The 19,245-nt window shown below is 41.5% G+C and overlaps 1 protein-coding gene and 1 long non-coding RNA gene across 8 annotated transcripts in view; one reads left to right on the top strand and one right to left on the bottom strand.

Moving 5' to 3' along the window:
* Positions 1-18,766, bottom strand: part of Cdh8 (cadherin 8) — a 407,399-nt gene extending 388,633 nt beyond the window's left edge. For 6 of the 7 annotated variants that reach the window (XM_017601380.3, XM_017601378.3, XM_017601377.3 and 3 more), the window contains exon 1: positions 12,519-18,766. The gene's annotated coding sequence lies outside the window, so the exon portion shown is untranslated. The remainder of the gene's footprint in view (positions 1-12,518) is intronic. The other variant, NM_053393.2, reaches the window with a different exon arrangement.
* The window catches only part of LOC134483521 (uncharacterized), a 39,508-nt gene continuing 33,352 nt past the window's right edge, over positions 13,090-19,245 (top strand). Inside the window, exon 1 of the long non-coding RNA XR_010060349.1 lies at positions 13,090-13,218. This is a non-coding gene — a long non-coding RNA (uncharacterized LOC134483521). The remainder of the gene's footprint in view (positions 13,219-19,245) is intronic.

The following is a 19,245-nucleotide window of genomic DNA, read 5'->3' as shown; positions in this document are numbered from 1 at the left end:
CGACACTACTAAAGATTTGTATTATTATATGCGTTGTCTGTCTTCATTTACTTAAAAAGCATCCCAACAAGATTAGAGCAGGCCAAGCTTCTTCCTCCTCTTAGACAAGAAGTGGGGAGCTATGCTGAAGTATTATTAGGGTACACTGGACAATATGTTCTAGAGGCCAGTAGGTATGAGATTCAATTCTAGTTTACCCGATTTACTACTAATGTCAGATGAATACAATACTGAGCTCTCCTCCACTTCAACCTTCACATCTATAAAACTGCTACACAATAACCCTTAATTTACAGAGTGGTAGTGTTTATACTAAGAACCAACACATATGAAAAGCAGCTAACCATGGGAAATACTTCCAATGTTGTAATAGATGTGGTTGCTTGAGCCAGATTGTGGTGGTAGAAGGGATATGGTTCCTTCCTGAGTAGGGAAGCCAATCAAGGACTGAGCCCTTACAAATTCTTCAGTGAGGGTAGACAGGAAGTGGTGGAAGCACAGGAATCATCTCGTAGAGGTGTAGCTATAAGACAAGACGAAGCTGACTAAGGTGGGGCGAAGGGAAGATGAAAGCGAGAAAGTCAAAGATGGACTAAAGTTAACAAGATGGTTGGGGTGTGAACATAATGTTGGTTTAACAGGATTGAAGCTGAGTGGGGAGCCGATGGAAGGAAGGTGGAAGTGATTCCCAAAAACTCAAGAAAGATTGAAAGGGACACTGGTGAGAACCATGGTGGCGCTAGTGACTGCGGACTGCAGGATGAATGTAGATGATGTTGTTGAGGGAAGGATAGAGCTGATGTAGAGAAAAGGAAGGATAGAGTTGATACTGTGGAGAGCAGAAAGGATCAAGGAGGGAGGGGATGCTGGGGGGACCAGGAAAAGGAGTTGGGAGTGGATCCTGGTGAAGGTAATATAACAGGAAGGTGCATGGGAAGCTGTAGAGGCCAAGATGAGAGAGGGATGGAGGTGATGCTAGGAAGGGATGGATGGGCTGGTCCTCTACTCATGGCACCTCCCTGCACCTCACCCTAAACTCTCTCAAAGGAAACAAATATATTTAATCTCAGAACATATACTGCTCCACTGCAAGCTGGACTGCACCTGAAGGCTCGGAAACCATGTGCGATGTCACCTGTGGTGTGAGATCCATAGGTGCAGAGGCAGGTTTGGGAACAACTTCTCATACGGCCATGTGTGTAGTATGAACTCTGGACCTCAGGGTTATTAGCTCTGCAAGTGTTTATAAAAGGTCCAAGCAGCCAGAGAACCAGGGTCAGAGCAGCCAGAGAACCAGCAGATGTGTTCTGACGCTGTTTGGATAAACTCACATGCTCTTGTCCTTTCAGTCAGACTATACAAGAATCTCCTGAAGGATTCTAAAATAAGACGGTTAATCCTGGTTTAAATCCATACCAGACAGTACATGCCCTGAAATTAGTAATTGTAGTCAGGATGGGATGTAACCTGTCAGAGACCTTGGCCCGATCCTGCCAAAATTAGATGAAAAGCCATCACTGACCCCTACACCTTTGAAATACTGCCATAGCTTCATTAATGAGAACAAATACATCAATAGCAGAAGATTGTATAGTCAAAAATAGTATTCATTATCGTAAAATTGTAAAACTTTCCACCTTGCATTGCTGTGCAAAATTGAGGATGGGGGAGTCATTAAATATCTCGATTTACAAAATCCCTCAGTAAAATCAGAAGCATTATTTGAGCCCACGTAACATAATTCTAAAATTCTGTTTTCTTCAATGGCCCCCCGTTCATATGGATTTTTGATGCCTATACCATTGGATAGGCAGAGGGATAGCACAGCCAGTCTGTTCAAGCTTCTTCTTTCCACCTTCAGTAAGCAAAGAATACAGTCTTCAAAGACAACGAAACACAAATAGCACAGGTACTATGTTAGGAGAAGACTAATCTTAGGAAGGCTAGAGGCATAGAGGTATAGCATAACATCCTACCTGGCAGTGTTGAATTCTTCCTGGAAGAGGTGTTATGAATTGATAAGTGTTCAGAGGAGTGTAAAGGTCACATGAGTTAATCAATGGAAGCAAAATAACTAAAGTTAAGCAAGGGCTTCTGAATAATTCAGCATCGAACTTTATTTTCAGATTAGTATTTATCCTGGTCTCTACGGTAGGCATCAAACAGTTCGCCATCTTTTCTATAGACGCTGTAGAGAGGTTGCGTTTGATTGTTGTGAGAGGTTTGTGCAGTAAGTATATATTCTGTATAATAGGTAGAGTGTGTACTTCTCGAGTTTCAGAGGAAAGGGAAGTATAATTTGGCTGATGCTGATGAATCCGTGGAATAGTTCTAGAGGAAAGCAGTCCAAACAGTGGAGATTCTTTTCAGCCACCTTTGACCCCACAACATTGCCTGTAAGCTTTGTAAACACTCAACTGCTTCATCATTGTCTTTTTTTCTCCGTAGTCTCGAATTTCCCATATTTTCATGAAATTGGCTCACTTTTGTTAGTGATTTAAAATAGAAATCCATCCAGGTGTTAGTGTCACACACCTTTTATCCCAACTTTCAAGAGGCAGAGGCAGGCAGATATCTGAGTTACAGATAAGCCTGGTCTACATAGTTCCAGAAGAACCGAGGCTGTACAGAGAAACTGTCTCAAACAAACAAGCAAACAAACAAACAGGATGGAAATCCAGCAGGGGTGTGGCATCATGTATTTTTAAGCATTCAGGAAGCAGAAGCAGACCGATCTCTGTGAGTTGTAACACCAGTCTTATAGAGCTACATAGCAAAAAAACCTATCTCAAAAACAGTTGAATGAATAGTTAGGTACAAAGATGTTAGATAGATGATAGACAGACAGATAGATAGATAGATAGATAGATAGATAGATAGATAGATAGATAGATAGATAGATGGGTAGATAGATAGATAGATTTCATTTCTATTGAAAAGATAAGTGAAGAAGTACAGAGGGTGGCATACCAAATATTTTGTTTTCAGTAAGAAAATTTTAAGAAGAAACTGGTCTCAAAAAAAAAAAGTTCTGACTTCCACTGGTTTCTGACTGTCATGATATAGATACTTTATTCTGAACAATTTCAAGGTTTCTAAAGCTGTCCCTAATCAACTCTGGCAAAAATTGAAAATTTAACCATCGCTCTGTTAAGCCCAGCAAAGAGTCAGGTATAGTATTCCTCTCATGGAATTAACTCTAACATTAATCTGCATAAAAGTTATGTGGACCTCTGAGGACTCTAGAGCCTCTAATCGTGGTGATCTCCGATGAGTCCTGCGGTTCTGCATTTCCAACGACCTCTTCTGCATGTGCATGCTACTCATACAATGACCTATCATAGAAGAGCACAGTGTTCTAAAAGATCAACTTTCCTCACAGTTCCTTCTCAGGATTTGCTGGAAAATGCAGAATTGTGTAGATAGTCACTTCCTCTTCTTAGTCATTTAATGCCATTCACATATTTGCCTATCACCTTTCATATACAGGAATGCACACCTACACCTGATTTTGGGGAATACAGCTAGGGAAGATGAACTTTTTGTTAAAAAAATGGCTAAGTAGTATTCCATAACCACATACTTCTACCTATTCTATGTAACGCTGGAATAACCAGTCAGGTAATTATTGCAATCTCATGCAGATCTGTGTATGCAGGCAGTAGTGATCGTTGACGTTGAGGGAAATGTGACTATAAAGGCTGACATCTGTAATCTGTATCTTCTTGCTCCTCTGCACCAGAACCTACTCCTCTTGTCCTAAGATCAGAAAACTGCTTTATAGGTATTTCTGAGATGCAACAAAATGCTAAGGTGCTGTTATCAGAATTAATAAGTGTTGTGAATTGCAGCTACATGGACAAACTTCTTAGAAGGAATGAAACGAGATTGTAACGATTGAGTTAAAAATCAATTTACTTTTACATTTTCCAACCACAGTGTATATGCCCAGCTGAGCAACCTGATTCATTATAATACCACTGGCTCAAACCCAAATAGCAATATGAATAGATTTTAGTCTCTCTGGAATTCTTGCAAGTTAGAAAGTCTTTAAATTTTCCCCACAAAAAAAGTATCTTCTTTTAGATAAAAGACCTACAATCTGACTTTAATTCACACTCACTACTTAATAGCAGTTCTGATTATAGCCAGATGTCATTCTGAGGGTGTCAACATTTTCTGGAAGACAAACGTGCTCAATTCTCAGACATATTGTCATTATTAAAATCATATTACATCATCGATATTGTAAACAATATGAATTAAAGTCCCAAATAAGGAGACATCCACTGATAGTGACGTTTCCAATAAAAATCAGTCACTTAAGGGTTCAATTCAGCAAATTATTGTGGTTGACAGGAAATTGTGCTTTTATTACCCATTGGTCTTAGTGGCCACAATATTTTATGGAAGCAAAATGACATACGGGACCAGAGAGTTTCTATTAAAAAATATTTCTGACCTTGAATTTAGAGCCATTAGCAGCTTGCTTCAAAACAGGTAAATGCACACTGAATTCAAAGTGATATTTCAGGAGCATAGGGGACATGATTCAGTGTGTTGCCTGGTACAGTTCAACAAGCTCTGTGACTAACGCTGAGCAGGTCTGGAAAATTTTTGGATTGTGAAAAGGAAAGACCCTTGCGTGTGTCCAAATATAAATAATGGAAGGCATTCACTCTCCCCAAGAGTTCTGAACTCTTAACCAAATTACTTTGGTAGAGACAGATCCAATAATACTTCCTGAACACACACACAAATATATTTGTCAGTGTGTTTGCTTATCCCTGTGGTCAGCCACAATCACTCTGGTCCCCAGGCTTCGGTATCAGATCATAGCTCATGTTGATCTACCCCAAAGTGTATTGTTTGCTTTTCCTACTATCTAGAAAGGCACTTGCAAATCTCATCTTTTCCTGTAACTGACAGAGTGCTCTTTTTCCTACCTGAAGCCGTGTCTCTGTTAAGTTCTGAAATTGGTGTTTACCTTTATACTTGTAAATAAATAAAATAAATGATTTCTTTCTTTGCAAAGTGGATATATTATTTACATGGAGGTTTTCAGATAGGTAGATAGATAGATAGATAGATAGATAGATAGATAGATAGATAGATAGATAGATAATACCATAAGTTTAGTTAGGATACTAAGAATGATTCTATTCTATTGGACTTCTTAAGGCATCCCTTTATTGAAACTCTTCTCAATAGGTACATGTATGTCTAACATCTCTCTTGTCAGGTACATATATGGCTACTCACTCCTCCAGCATGAACTAAAACTTTTTTAGTTTAGAAACGAATTTTCATTTGCTACCTTTAAGATACAGTTTCAGGATGAACCCTGTGCAAAGAACTTGTATACAAAAAGGACTGCTATTGGCTTTTTAAATCTTAGTGGTCAATCAGACGTATCTTCTTCTTAATGCTTGATTTGGTGGTGTAACTATGGGAGCTCCAAGATAACCCATCAGAAGTTGTCTGAGTGTCAGTTATATTATTCATAACATGCATGCCTAGAAGTTTATCTCAGTACAATGGTTTAGCAATGGATGCTCCATTTCATGTTACCCACCTTGAAAATTAAAGGGAATGTTTTTTTTTTTTTTTTTTTTTTTTTGGTTTTCTGAGACACAGAAACCAGAGGTGTATCAGAGTCCTGGCTTTGTTGAATTGTCTTTATAGACAAAGCTGGCCTGGACCTCAGAGAATTCCACCTGCCTCTGCCTCCAGAGTTCTGAGATTAAAAGGACTCACCAAGCCTTGAATGTGTAATTGTGTATAACTAGGAATTGCCCTGTGAATAACTTGGTAGTTGTAGCAATTGAGGTTAGAATTGTTAGAGTTGTTATTAACTAACACTGCCTATGTCATAGAACAACATTCTTCCATTCTTCTCTGGAAAGGGCATAAACAAGGTGCAGCACCAAGCATTTTATGAACAGCTCAGCCTCCTCACTGGTAATAAATAACCCATGATTGGCTTCCAGGAGTGTTTATAAGGCATGTGAGGGGCTACATTTTCAGTTCTCCCACCACATTTTTTTCTTATCTTCGTGGTCCACATAGACCTTTCTTTTTCCATTAATGTTTTCTGAGAATAAAATGTAAACACAGCATGGGACAAGCTTAAGATATTCGCTTTCAATCAAATTGCAGCCACTAATTTAAAAATACCGCCAGCAACTTCTCTTCTTTTCCAAATCACTTGCATTCTTGTGGGGATGATGAAATAGAAATTCCCTACTAAAGCCCAAAGAATACTGAGGTTACATGTTTGTACAAGAAGGAATGCTAATTAAAGGTTGGGTTGTGATAGTGACATTTGACAACCTATTTCTAGCATATTTAGAGAAATTTTGTTCTACCAGTGATAAGATCTTACACTGCTGAAATAGGCAAATGGTTAAAATCAGTTATGTCCTAACCAAGACTGCAGAGTATGCCTCCAAGTGTTCCAGTAACCAGTCAAGAGTCTGTTAATTAGGTTACATGGAGTCCCAACCTCCCTTACAATGGCACCTCACTGCCATTTTTCTGTGTTCTAAAAATTTAAACAGCTTAACATCCTCCTCTGGGACTGTTCCTTAAGCAATGTACACACATGATGGATAGACAGAGAGATAGAAAATAATAATTTGAAAAAACTAATATTGGGTTATCACCCCAAGTGTCTAGTGCATGAGAAATAATTGAATAGCTTACAGGGATTCTAGGATCAGTTTACTATGCTCTGCTGTAATACTTTAATGAAAATTGAAAGCTTGAGGAAGACACGTATATTTTAATACCTTAATAAGATTTTTTTTTATTTTAAAGACAAAAATAGTTGGGCTCAAATGTAAATTCTATTTGTTAAGCTCTGACAGCAAAAGCTGAATAAAGGAGGAATTGGATCCTTGTAAATTTTATGACAAGTTTGATTTTTTTATTTCTTATGTAAAATAGGATATAACTTCTCATGTATATCACTCTCCCATCTTCTTAGTTTTTGTCGTTAATATCTCAGAAGAGGAATGGCAGTCTTACTGTATGCTATATTCTACCTAAGAAGAAAAAAAGGTGTGGTAAGCATTACTGTAAATGTTAATAGGATGCAAATATCCAAAACCCTTTACTCGGAGCTGTAGAACAAATGTTCAAGAATACTCCACTTAATGTTTCATTTAAATATAGTCAACTTGCTAAGTATTTTTCATACGCCTAAAATTATAATAAATATATCCGGAAGAGAAATGTATTATAGCAAATTTTCCCTTATGCAAGTATTCAAGAACCAGGTATCTTATAGACGTAAATGATAACTGAGAGTGATAAAATTGTTTTCTGAGATACTGACTATAATTAATATAATATTCACACACTGAATTTTCTAGGTAAGTGCAACAAAAACCAAGAGATAAAGGGGGGTGAGGATGATAGAGAGGGCTTGAAGAAGGAAGGAAAAGGGAAGGAGTGAAGGAGAGAGAAAAGAAGGAGGGAGGGAGGAGGGAGAGAGACAGACAGACAGACAGAGAGACAGAGAGAGAGAAAAATCAATAAAAACTTTTACATTCCTTTGGAGACATTCAAAGTACAGATTCTGAATTGCCCACACAGTGACTGGACAAGTAAAACATTTTCTCTAATAAAATATATCTCTGTGTGCCATTCAGTTCAATAGCATCCTATGATGTCAACCTAGTCAGGGGTTTCCTTCGAGTTGTAGACCACTGGACTACACCATCATTTCTATTCATGTACCATGTAAAATTATTTTTAATAGAGGAAAAACCTGATGTTTTGAACATGAATAGAATTGACCGTTTTTAAATGGGAAAGGTTGTGTCTCAAAATAAACTTAGGAGAACTTATGGAATCCCTGTAGAAACAACTTTAGTAGCTGCGTCCTGGTGTTGCACATCCCATATGAGGGATTACCATGCAGGCTTGTAGTGAAAATGTTGAGGGAAAGTGGGAAGCAGAGTCCCTGGGAATTTCATAGTTCTTGGCTCTGGACCAACCATCCTCAGTCTTCAAAAATTGTCCTTAGCAATGGGAACGGGAAGGGAAAAGACATGTGTTGTTGGTTTACCCGTATGATACTTTCTCTAGAAGACACTGAGAAATCACATCTATAAATTTCTGCCTACAAACAGAACTTCTTACAAAGGACATTTACAGGCAAGAAGGTAAGTGATGTTTATGATAGGGACTACACATGACATTTAAAAGTCAGGCCATAAAAGCCTGGGATGTGACAGAAAAGGAAACAGTATTGGTATAGGTGTCATCCAGTGAAGTGGTGATGGACGTTCAGTCAGCAGCAACATATGGGAGAGGAAGCTAAATGGCGTCCCTTGAACTCATTTCTTTTCTGACCTTTTGAAGTTACCAGGTCCAGCTAATTTTCTGCTCATGGTTACATCTGAAGTAGGTTCTAGAGATAGGAACCCACAGCTCAGCACAAATAAACTGTGAAGCTCAAGTTTCAAGGAGAAGGAAAGGAGACAGCACTAACATCCCCTTGCATAATTAAGCCTTGCTAAATCAGACGGTGGCCTTTGCCCATCAAAAGCCAAGTATTGTTCCAGAGAATAATTACACCAAATATTCTAGATGAAATCTCCACGGTGGTTTAAAGGCCCTGCAGACAAGACTGCTTAAAAGACCGATCATAATATAAATCTGACAAACCGTCAGCACAAATCACACAATTTAAAGTCAGATGCAATGACAAGGAAATGGTGATTAAGTTCCTCTACTTAAACCAATCCAGCAGTCAATTCTTCATGCAAATTTTTGATGAGCTCTCTGTCCACATGTTGGATATGTATTTATATGTTTGCAAAAGTCCACATGAGAGCAAACTGCAAGGACGTGCCTCAGTTTGTGATGGCAGCCTGCAGTTGATATATAATACTCTAAAACAGGGAGCTGTTCCCTGAAATAATGAGCAAAGTTGGTTCCACATCATCCGGGAATGTCAACGGTGCCAAACACAAAATGCAAATAAGAAAACTCTAATCTCTTTCTTTGCTTCTCTGAATAACATTGCAACAAATATAAAATTATGGAAATAAGTACTAGGAATACCTCTGGGCACAGTGTTCTTAAAGAATGTCCTGTGATGTTAAACTGTGCCTAAAATCAAAAGGCTGTGCAGGGTGCACTTGTCTACTTGCTTGTCAAGCAGAAAACCTTGCTGATAGACTAGCAAACTGGCAAGAATTGCAAACTCAATGCCAGTTTAACTTACAGATAGTTTATGGCTTCACATAGAAATTTTGTTCAACCTGGGATGAGGATAACACCACAATAGACCAATCTTTGAGCACAGGAATACTCAATTTCTTTTCCTTGGAAACATTAACAGTTCTTATGACAAGGTCCTCTGAACCTGAAGCGTGGACTCCACCTTTTGATATATGTGTGTTCTTTTTCTTTCTCTGATAAACCATTAAAGAAGCTGGAAAACAAAGCCCCAAGTTACAGTTTCTTGAACAGAGAAATATTATACCCCTTTTCCTTTGGAGTTCCCCTTATTTCTTTCAACACTTTGATCCTCTAGGCTAACAAAGATCAGCATAATTTAAACATCCGGTTTCCTGGAACTAGTAGAAGGTGAGTACATTGCACAGACCAGTCTTTACTGATACTTTCTCAAGGGGTCTCCCATCCTGCTGAGCAGTCTAACAGTGCTTTGTTCTATGGGGAGTTTTGATATAGTTGGTGTTCCATGTATGTGACGCTCAATGCTACACTGAGGAGTTCCAGGAGACGATTGATGCCTGTACTGCTCTGTTATAAAACACTTGAGTCCAGGACACAGACATCTCCCCTTTAACAGTTGAAATGCATAAAGCAAGTAAGGCGAGAGCTACTCTAAAATGTTCTGCCCTTTAGCCAGATCCGAACCGCATCAAAACGTTCATAAATGCATCCTATATGCCACAAGTGAAGTCATGAAGTGCTACATTTTGGAGCTCAGAAATTTACCCATTTGGAGTCAGGAGGGATTTTGGAGACAATAAATGATAATGCAGAACCACTTTTTTTAATAACAAAAAGAATTAGACATTTTTAAATGGGGGGGGGGTAAAGTTTGATAGACAGAATTATAGCAGAGATTTCAGAAATTCTTAGCCAATGTCTCAGCCAATTTGTGAGGGTGAGCGCTTGACTTTACTCTCAAGCCACAGTCTTTGGAGCAGAATAAGTACAGGCAGCCTGGAGCAGTTCCGAATGAAGCCATCCTGGAGGTGGCAGAAAGGATCCTCTCTTTTCAGAATTTTTCTCAACTCCTTACCCTCTTCCAAGGCCGAGGGAGAGGGGGGAGGTAGAAAAAAATGAAGAAAGAGAGAAATGTATATGTCAAAGATGCAAAGGTCCTGTTCGACTCTTGGAGCAGAAAATGACTGTGTGACATGGAGTTTTCAATCTACTAGAGCTGACTTAAAGAATGCTGCGATCTCTTTTATTATTTAATTAGGGGGCTAGTGCTAGAATTTCAGCCATAAAGGGGAGTGGGTAAACCTATTTGCACATCGAGATTATGGAGAGCTCTCTTTGATGGAAGAAAATATAAGCCTCAGAAAACAACCTTCAAAGGTGCAAGTCTTTCCAGTAGAAGAAACACACACACACACACACACACACACACACACCCTACACACACACACACACACACACACACACACACACACACACACACACACACACACACACATTACAGATTAAATCTCTGCAAAACCGGACACGGGCTGATGAAAGGCGGTAGCCAGGGAGACATTTCAGTGGTGTTTAGCAGAAACGACAGGGCTCATTTTGCATGCAGTGAAGTACAGCGGCGATACTGAATGGATGGAAAATCCCACTTTCAAATCTTACATAAATACCTCTTTCTCACATACAGTTTTCCAGTTGAAATGCTCAAATAATGAAGGCAGAGGTGACAGTCTAGCGAGGGCTTTTAAGCATCCAGATGGCTGTCAAAGTGTTATAAAGAGGAGAGGAATGTCAAAACGGTCCCAGCCAACCCCAGTTTCTCTATGTGCCTGGCGATGGTCCCTGATGGGAGAGGCTACCGCACTTGCATACTATCTTAGACTTCTCATTCTCAGAAACGCACAGCAGAAAATAGCTGCTAATCTGGTTAGCAGCTCCGGTTCGCAAAGGGATTGTCGGGATCGTGCCCCCCTAAGGAGGAAACTGCTTCCAATCTTCAGGAACCATGGCAAAGTTGAAAGGGTCTCTTCTCCCTCTCAGTTGCTTAGTTATAAACACTGCCCTTTAATTGGAGCTGAAGTGAGCAGCTGCCAGCCTGATTTTCCATTACAGACTAACGTTATGCGTTTACAACAATAAACAATTAATGTTGTTTGATTTCTTACGTTTAGCAATCTACGCTAACAGCTGCCATCTCTGCTCAGGAGGCTAACAGGCTAGTCATTGACCTGTGGAAGCTGTTGCCTTCGGGCACGGGACCACCACCACAAAACTTTGAGATTTTTTACAACATTGGGCATGGTGAGGCTTTAGTCTTGGGAAGGAAAAAAAAATGAAAAGAAAAAGAAAACGGAGGAATTGTTGGATACCTGTTGGTATCAGCATCTGAAGAATCACGTTTACACCGTTTAGCAGGCTTGGCTAGAGCCTTGGGAAACCAGGGTAGGTCTCTTATGAACCTGTTAGCTCGCTGGCAGAATATAGCCTGGAGTCCCTTTTCGCCTCCTGTATGGCAGGGGCGCGGCTGGACCCCCAGGGTTGGCTGATGCAAAACACTAAGATCTCTAAGAATCTGCACCGTGGGCTCTGGGATAAGGAGAAGTCATCCGGTGCTCAGGAGGGCTCGCTGCCACTGACTGGTCTGCCTATGGGTCCTAAGGTAGTCCTGAGCAGCGTCTTGGTGACTACAAGAGTGGCTAGGTGGCCCCGAAGCTTAGCAAGTTTGCAGCTGGCACCGCGCCCCCGGGCTGGAACAGACACTTGTGGAAAATCTGGCGCTGGGGCTTTCTCAGCAGAGCAGTAGCCCTCGGTCCAACCGAGGAGGTCGCCCTCCCACGATTAAGAGGTGGGGGCATACGGAAAACAAGGAGCCAGCTTTTCCGGCCTCTCAACCTGCTCTCTTTTCGAGCTCGCAGCCTCCTCTGGGCAGGAGGCGAGAATTTCCCTTTCACCGCACCGACCCCGCAATGAAGGCGCACGGCAGCAGCAGCTCCTGCCTGCGTCTCCAGGGTAAAACCGAAAAGCGACCGCAAGAAGGAAAGGGTGGCGCGGGAACTGGAGGGGGGCAGAATGGGGCTCCAGACTCGTCCATATCTGCTCCGAGAGCAGTTTGCAAAACCGGTTAGGTAGAAGGCGACCCCATCAGCTACAGATGCGGTGAATGGAGATGCGGCTCGGCGAGTTATCAGTGCTAGCATCCCTCATCCACCAGGTGTGTAAGGTGTCTGAGGGCGCGTGGGAATTCCTAAAGGAAGCAATCCCCTGGGTTCTTAGCCGCCCAGAGGCGTACGCGGGTAGGGGATAGTACTTACTCAGGTCGGGCTCCGGGATGCGGAAAAAAATCTCAAGCCTCTGGATTCATAAATGGCTGAAGGAGCTGGGGGTCAGTTCCCGAGAGCGGCTAATGTCCACGGATCCCCGCGCGCAGGGTAGTCTCCTCCGGATCGCGTTCATGCCTCTCCGAGCTGTGGAGCCTGGTGCGGAGATGCGAAGCTGGCGCGCTGGGCTCAGTGTCCGCAGCCTAAAAGTACGGCTCGCGTGTTGACGCTCAGGTCTCTGCCTAAAGTGGCAGTGGCGGAGCTTGGAGGAGGCAGGGAGATTCCAAATCCATCCACTAATTCTGGGCCGAGCGCTCCCCGGCTTGCGAGCCCGCCAGCCTGCCAAATGTAACTGTGAAGTGATGTGGAAAAGTGAGCCGGGTGCCTCCCCTGACGGATCTCATTGGGCAGAGCTCAGAGGCAGGTCTACCACTTGGAAATTCATGTAAGCAGTCCCCCACCCCGCCCCCTCCCTGCCTTGCCCCTGCGCTCTCCCGCGCTTGGTTTCCACTCCCTTTCCTCCTACCAAGAGTGCGCACAACTTTTCGCTGGTCGCTCACGAGCACGCCCAGCGCGTCTCCGCCGCCGGAATCACCGGGTGAAGACGAGCCCTTCCACGCTTTGCGCGCAGCCCGCCGCGCGGCCAAGCTCTTGGATAAAGACTGCTGCCAGATCAGAAAAGGATGCGCAGGAGGTACCCTCCAGCTTTCTCTCTCTAGGTCTCACCTGAGCCCCAAGGCTAGCACTATCTTGAAAAGCATTTCAGACACCCAAACCTGGTTTGTGTGGAGGGCAAGGATGCGTCAGCGTGTGGGCCATTCACCTTTTCCCTCATTCTGAAGACGTCTTGCATAAGGGATTGCATGTTTGCAAGACCACTGCCTGCTAAAACTCGTGTGCTACGAGTGTTTCTTGGCGGTGGGTCCTGATCCTGGAGTGGAACTCATTCCTGATGTCCTAGGGTTGCTACTCCTTTGGGAGGCGGGGATTGGGGGTGATAAGGGACAGTAGAGGCAATCAGGATGGATTTGCAGTTAAGTGAATGGGCAGAAAATGGTCAGAACTTGCTGTGGTCATGAGGAGAGGGTCTGACAAGCTTTGTCAGGGTGCTCTGTCAAGCCCCCTCCCCCGAGGGGGGTAATAGAGTACTGTCCTTGCACCTCCCCTCTTTCTACCAAATGATGCCCTATCTTTGGATTCCTAAGCACTCAGACGTTAAGAAATTGACACCCAGGTATAAACCAATGCAAATAGGGGTCCACAGACCCGCAGACCTGGGTCTCTTTTCTTGTGATCATCAAGGCTAACACGTGGAATTATTCAGCAGCACTGATCTCTGTTCATCATTTAACACAGTGAAATAAATACACGACAAATTAAACGTCCCTTACCTTTCTTCAAATCTCTCCTTCATTGAAGACAGGGGTTTGTTCGATTTCTGACTCACTAGACTAGACGTGAGCTCTGAGGATGGGTTTTGACCATCTGGGGACAGAGCAGCAGCAGAAGGGGTGCAGAGGAGCAGACGCACCGGCTGTAGCGCCTGTACTGTCTGACTCGAATTAATGAGAGGCAGTGAACAGAATGGGAAAATAGGCACAATATGCTTATAATACTTATGCAAAATTGGCTTTTGGTGCTGTATCTCACCTCCCACCGTAAAAGTTGAAGACATTGACTATCAGTTTGTTATCTGTTTGATTCACATTCTACTTACCCTAAGAAAGAAACTTGGTAAATTATCTGGGGTTGGGGGGCAAGGGGTGTTTTATCCTCAAGCAGTTGCTGCTTGTTGTCTTTTCAAAGGTTGTGTTAGCTTATGAGGTATTCTGGCTTTGGCTAATTCTGTCTTGGAAAAGAACAGCAGTCAAAGCCCATTCAAATTATAACTGTCCTTAGACCAGACAGTCCCAAGTGGACAAAAGAAATAGATCACACCTTCGGTTGTGCTTAATTTTCAGACATTCATTTTCACTTTGAACAAGTGGTCTGAACCTTTCCTTGGGGTACTTTCTCACATCTATTAGAAGTAAAGGAAAGGTCATATGTTCCTGAAGGCTGAGGATTGTCGAAAGTCACAAAGTCATCTCGAAAGAAAAAAGACTGCAGGAGAGAGAATATCCTCTGATCTAATTTTCCTAAAAAGAAAAACTCAGCTGGCAAACCAAAGGGATTTTCGAATCCAATGTCACCGAGTTCGGTTATAAATTTGTTTCCAGTCAGTGCAGAATGTTTACTCTTATGATATGAAAGCACATTACCTTCACTGACTCTTGGCCCCCTGGAATTTAAGGTGACCCTCCTCACAGCCCTAATCTCTATGTGAAGCTCTGCAGTAGGACTTTCCTGACAGTTTCTTAAGGGAGGTCTGGGTGATTAAGCAGTGTGAAAGAGGATTAAGATAATGTTAAAAATCCCTATCAGGATATTTCTAAAATAATCAGGGATGCTGAAAGGCAAGGCATTTGTCTCTTTCGCAATTCCACCCACACTTAATAGGATGCAGTGCAATGTCTTTGGGGTGAGACTTGTACTTTCTCAAGAAAGGGTTTTCTTTTCAGCACACTCTCTGGAGTCATACAAGTTCAACAGGAGGAGGCTGGTGCAACATCAGCTTTTGCTAACGAGGACCCACATTGCTCTTGTGGTGAAACTTCACTGGAGGTGTGCATGGGGGATTAGTGAGGAAAGCTCTGATAGGACCAGGGTGCCATCATAGGGCACAATCACATCCACTGGCAAGAATGGAAACTTGTCAGGAGTAGAAAAAGTTGGACAAGGCCTGATGACCCTCTCTGATTCCAAAGACTGCCAGATAGGCAGATGAGTTCACAGGGATTAAGAGTGGGTAAGATAGAGACAGGCTTCAAGAAGTAATTCCTGTTTTATCACTCTGAACTGAACCTTGTTGTAATTTTGGCTAAGGGAAACAATAAAAAAGAACTGGCCACTTCTTTAGAAATGTAATCAAAGCCCACCAATGAGCATGCTTAGAAGAAAGGGAAACTTAGGACATGGGGATGGCTAAAACTACACTTTCTCCATTTGAGCAGGGAATGGCCACAGATTACATGTATTATCAGCTTCTACTTTTTTTCCCCTTTCAGCACACATTTATAACTAAACTTAACTAAAATAATAAGCAAACAAAAGTGGATGTTTACTATGGTGTAATGACAGTGAGTCTGCTTGCCTGGTTGGTTTTCTCCCAATTCAATCTTCGATGAGCTAATGAGCCAAGGATTTCTCCCTGAATGTACCAGGTTCAAAATTGTGGAGGGCAGATTCCATGAATGAAGGGTTTTTCCACTGAGATAGCAGCCTATAATATTTTCGTTCACAATAAAAAAATTAGCATCTGCAATCTGAAGCAGCCAAAACAAATACAATGTGCAACGCACACGGTCTTTTTTCTGCAGATTTCCCCAGAATGAACGACTTTGGAACAGTGCTTATCTGTGGTCCAGGGAGGGTAAGGAGTATGTTGGAACAGTGACACAATCAAAGATCACATTGAAGATGGCATTACAGCTTAACGGAGAGTGACTGCCAACTGTGTAGTAAGCTCTGTGTTCAATCCTCAACAGAGACACAGAGCCTCGGCATGTAAGAAGGGAGGAAAGAAAATTAAACCTCTTTTAAGAAGATCTATTGATTTATATCCATTCAACTGTATATGGATCTAACTTTGCCTGCCAATGCCTGCAAATGCCAAGAGAGGGCATCAGACATCCAAGAATAGGTGGTTATGAGCTTCCGGAGTAGATACTGGGAATAGCACAATGGTCCAGTAAAACAGTACTAGTGCTCTTGACCATTGAACCATCTGCCCAGACTCTCAACCTTTATCTTAATTACAATATTGAGGAAGTCTCAAGAACAAAAGCACCTTTCGGAAAAGTTAATAAATATTTAATTAAATGTGATAGCTTTAAAAAGTTATATGAGATTCTTTTAAACCAACCTCTTAATAAAATCATTAAAGGATATGATGGTGCCCAAACTAAATTACTGAGCTATTACTGGGATTTCGTCAAGACAAAGGTACTCAGCCTGAGGTCCTTGAATGGTTTCTGCCTCAGCACTTTCTGAAGATTGGTCAGAAATGGAAATGTGCAGTCTAGAGTCTCGGTGATGTTTAGAAACCTGGTTGTAGCAAATGCTCCAAGGGAGTTGTAGTTTGCAAGCCGCTGCCTTAGGCAACTTCTTAATATGATGAATGTAAAAATGTTAAAAAAAAAAAAGAAACGAGTGTTACATTAATGCATCTTTTACACTGAAGTGTTTTGGTTTCAAAAGGCTGCTATCTTAAGTAACAGAAATAAATAGAAAATTTACCCTAAATTACCTTGTGGTTACTTCAGCCGTGTTAATTATGGGATTTAATAACTAAATTATTTTTAAAAAATAAATGGTAACTAATTTTTGAGGTAAAATCCTCTTTAAGGTTGTGGTCTAGGACTACAGATGTTGAACATTTGCCTCCGCTGGCTTTCACTGTCCCTGAAATTAGGGCTGTATCTCTGAATACTGACTGCAATTACTCACCTCGAGCTTACCGTTATATTTTCTGTGAACGGTGGTATAAACACTTTCTGAAGAACCACATCTGTGCAGAGAACATTTTGAAGATGGTGGTCAGAATGGAATTATCTCCCATCTTCCCAGGTGCTCAAAAAGAGATAAGCCCCCAATTCAGCTTCTGAACAGAAATGGAGGAGGCAGGGGAAGGCAGATAGATTTAAAGGGACTGGACAAAGCTATCACACAAGCCAGCCCTGATCTTGCAGACTTTTAGTGTATACACTTGAGTGTTTAGGTTTTAATCTTATTTTCTTTCTTTCTTCCCTTCTTTCTTTCTTTCTTTCTATCATATTCTGATGTGGGAATCATAACTAAATTAAGATGCTGAAACTCTTGTCTTCCTTGGGAGCAAGGAGGATAAAAGAATAAGAAATATTTCATATTATTTTTAAGGAAAAGAGAGGAGAGGAAAAACTTCTGTATATTACTTGTCAATTTTAACATTTTATTCATCACTAAAATATATTTAAATTTAATTGATTCAAGTACCTTTTAGATAATTACCATTACTTGAATGGACATGCTCACTCTTAACATATCATTATAGATATAAAGACCAGTACAGACCCGTGGAGGAGAGGAGGAATTGGTCCTCTTATGTATCAAATGAAGTTTTTGGTTCTGATTCCTTGTTATCATGTCATTTACTACAGAACAAACACATATGCTTTTGGGGAATACTGAAAGGTTCAAAGGAAATGTCATCTCAGCGGCTGTGTGCAGGGCCTTTTCGTCAGTCAAAGCTGCACACTGCTGTCTAAGGATGTCTTCCTGCTCATATATTACAGGTACTGCCGTGTAGGAAACTGGCTACCGCTTGTCGGTTTCTCTTCTGCACGCACAGGCACCAGTCCTCTTAGATGGATATCGAAGCCTTTTTTCCTTCTACTTCAAGTGCCCTCTAGCGAGCAATATCTGCGCAGGTTGCAATGTAGAAAGAGGCGGAACGAAGAAAGAAAAAAAGAAACCCACCAATTGCGCTCCTGGTCCCTGATGTGCTCCACTCCTTTTTGTTTATTTTTTTATTTTCCTTCCTCACAGGGGTCATTTCCTCCTAAGTACTTGGTAAAAAAAAAAAAAACAAAAAAAAAAACAAAAAAAAAAACAAAAAGAAAGGTGTCTTTGCTTTTGCACGTGATATGCATCGTTCATTTACTAAACTGCTAAGCGAATGCTAATCCTTTCTCAGGGGTTTCTTGGGAGCACTCATCCTGATTTTTTCCTGAAGTTTCATCCACCATGGTAATCAGGCAAATAAAAGAAAGTAAGTTGCTCCCCAGGAAGAAATTCTGTTTTGTTCCCATTTTGTCAGCGGAGCAGCTCTAAGGCCTTTGATGCAAATTGATTAACCTCTCCATGGGCTTTGAGTTTGTGGCTCCATAAAAGTGCATAATACTTCATTCTTACCTCAGGGGGGTGGTATGAGGCTTAATTGAAGCATATAAAACAATTTCAGTTCCTCAGACCCAATTTGATATACAGTCGGACTCGTTTTCATCTACCAACAGGGCTTCGAATTCTCTTCAGTAGTCCACAGCCCAGTGGCGATCAAGACTGTATTTTCCTAAAGATGTTGTTACAACAATGTCTTCTGTAAATAGTGGGTTTGCTTAAGAGATTTGCAGTGTTAAGGCCTGTAAGAAAAAATACAAAGAAAAGAAAAATTTAGGTGCTCCTGAAAACACGTCTATATATAATAAATAGAGCTAAAGAGTAGGGAAGAAATCTTACAAAGCATACACTGGGCATATCTCTCTCTGTTTTATGCAAACTAATAATAACAGACGGTAACTTTACTCACACAAACATTCCATTAAGCAGTTACTTGGAGCGCAGAAGAAATGCCAGGGCATTATTCAAATGACTGGATTTCCGGATACCTGTTGCTCAGCTCTGAGCCTCCTTTCCTGCTATTCTTATGCAGCGTCCTGTTTGAACAGCTCTGACTGCGCTGTCTTCAAGGGCAAATGTAGACTGAGGCAAGCTGCCATATAATCTACTCCATTGGATTCTTGCTGCATCTCTTTAATTATTAAAATGCTGTGGATGGTAGCCGTGGTTCGCCTCGTTCACTGCATTACAAAACCAAGGCGAAGAAAACGTGATTCCTTCCCCCCCAGATCCCACAGTTCATAAG

Source organism: Rattus norvegicus, chromosome 19 (genome assembly GCF_036323735.1).
Source record: "Rattus norvegicus strain BN/NHsdMcwi chromosome 19, GRCr8, whole genome shotgun sequence".
Taxonomy (NCBI): Eukaryota; Metazoa; Chordata; class Mammalia; order Rodentia; family Muridae; genus Rattus; species Rattus norvegicus.
Note: the sequence above shows the minus strand (reverse complement) of the source record. Positions and strands in the feature narration are given on the sequence as shown.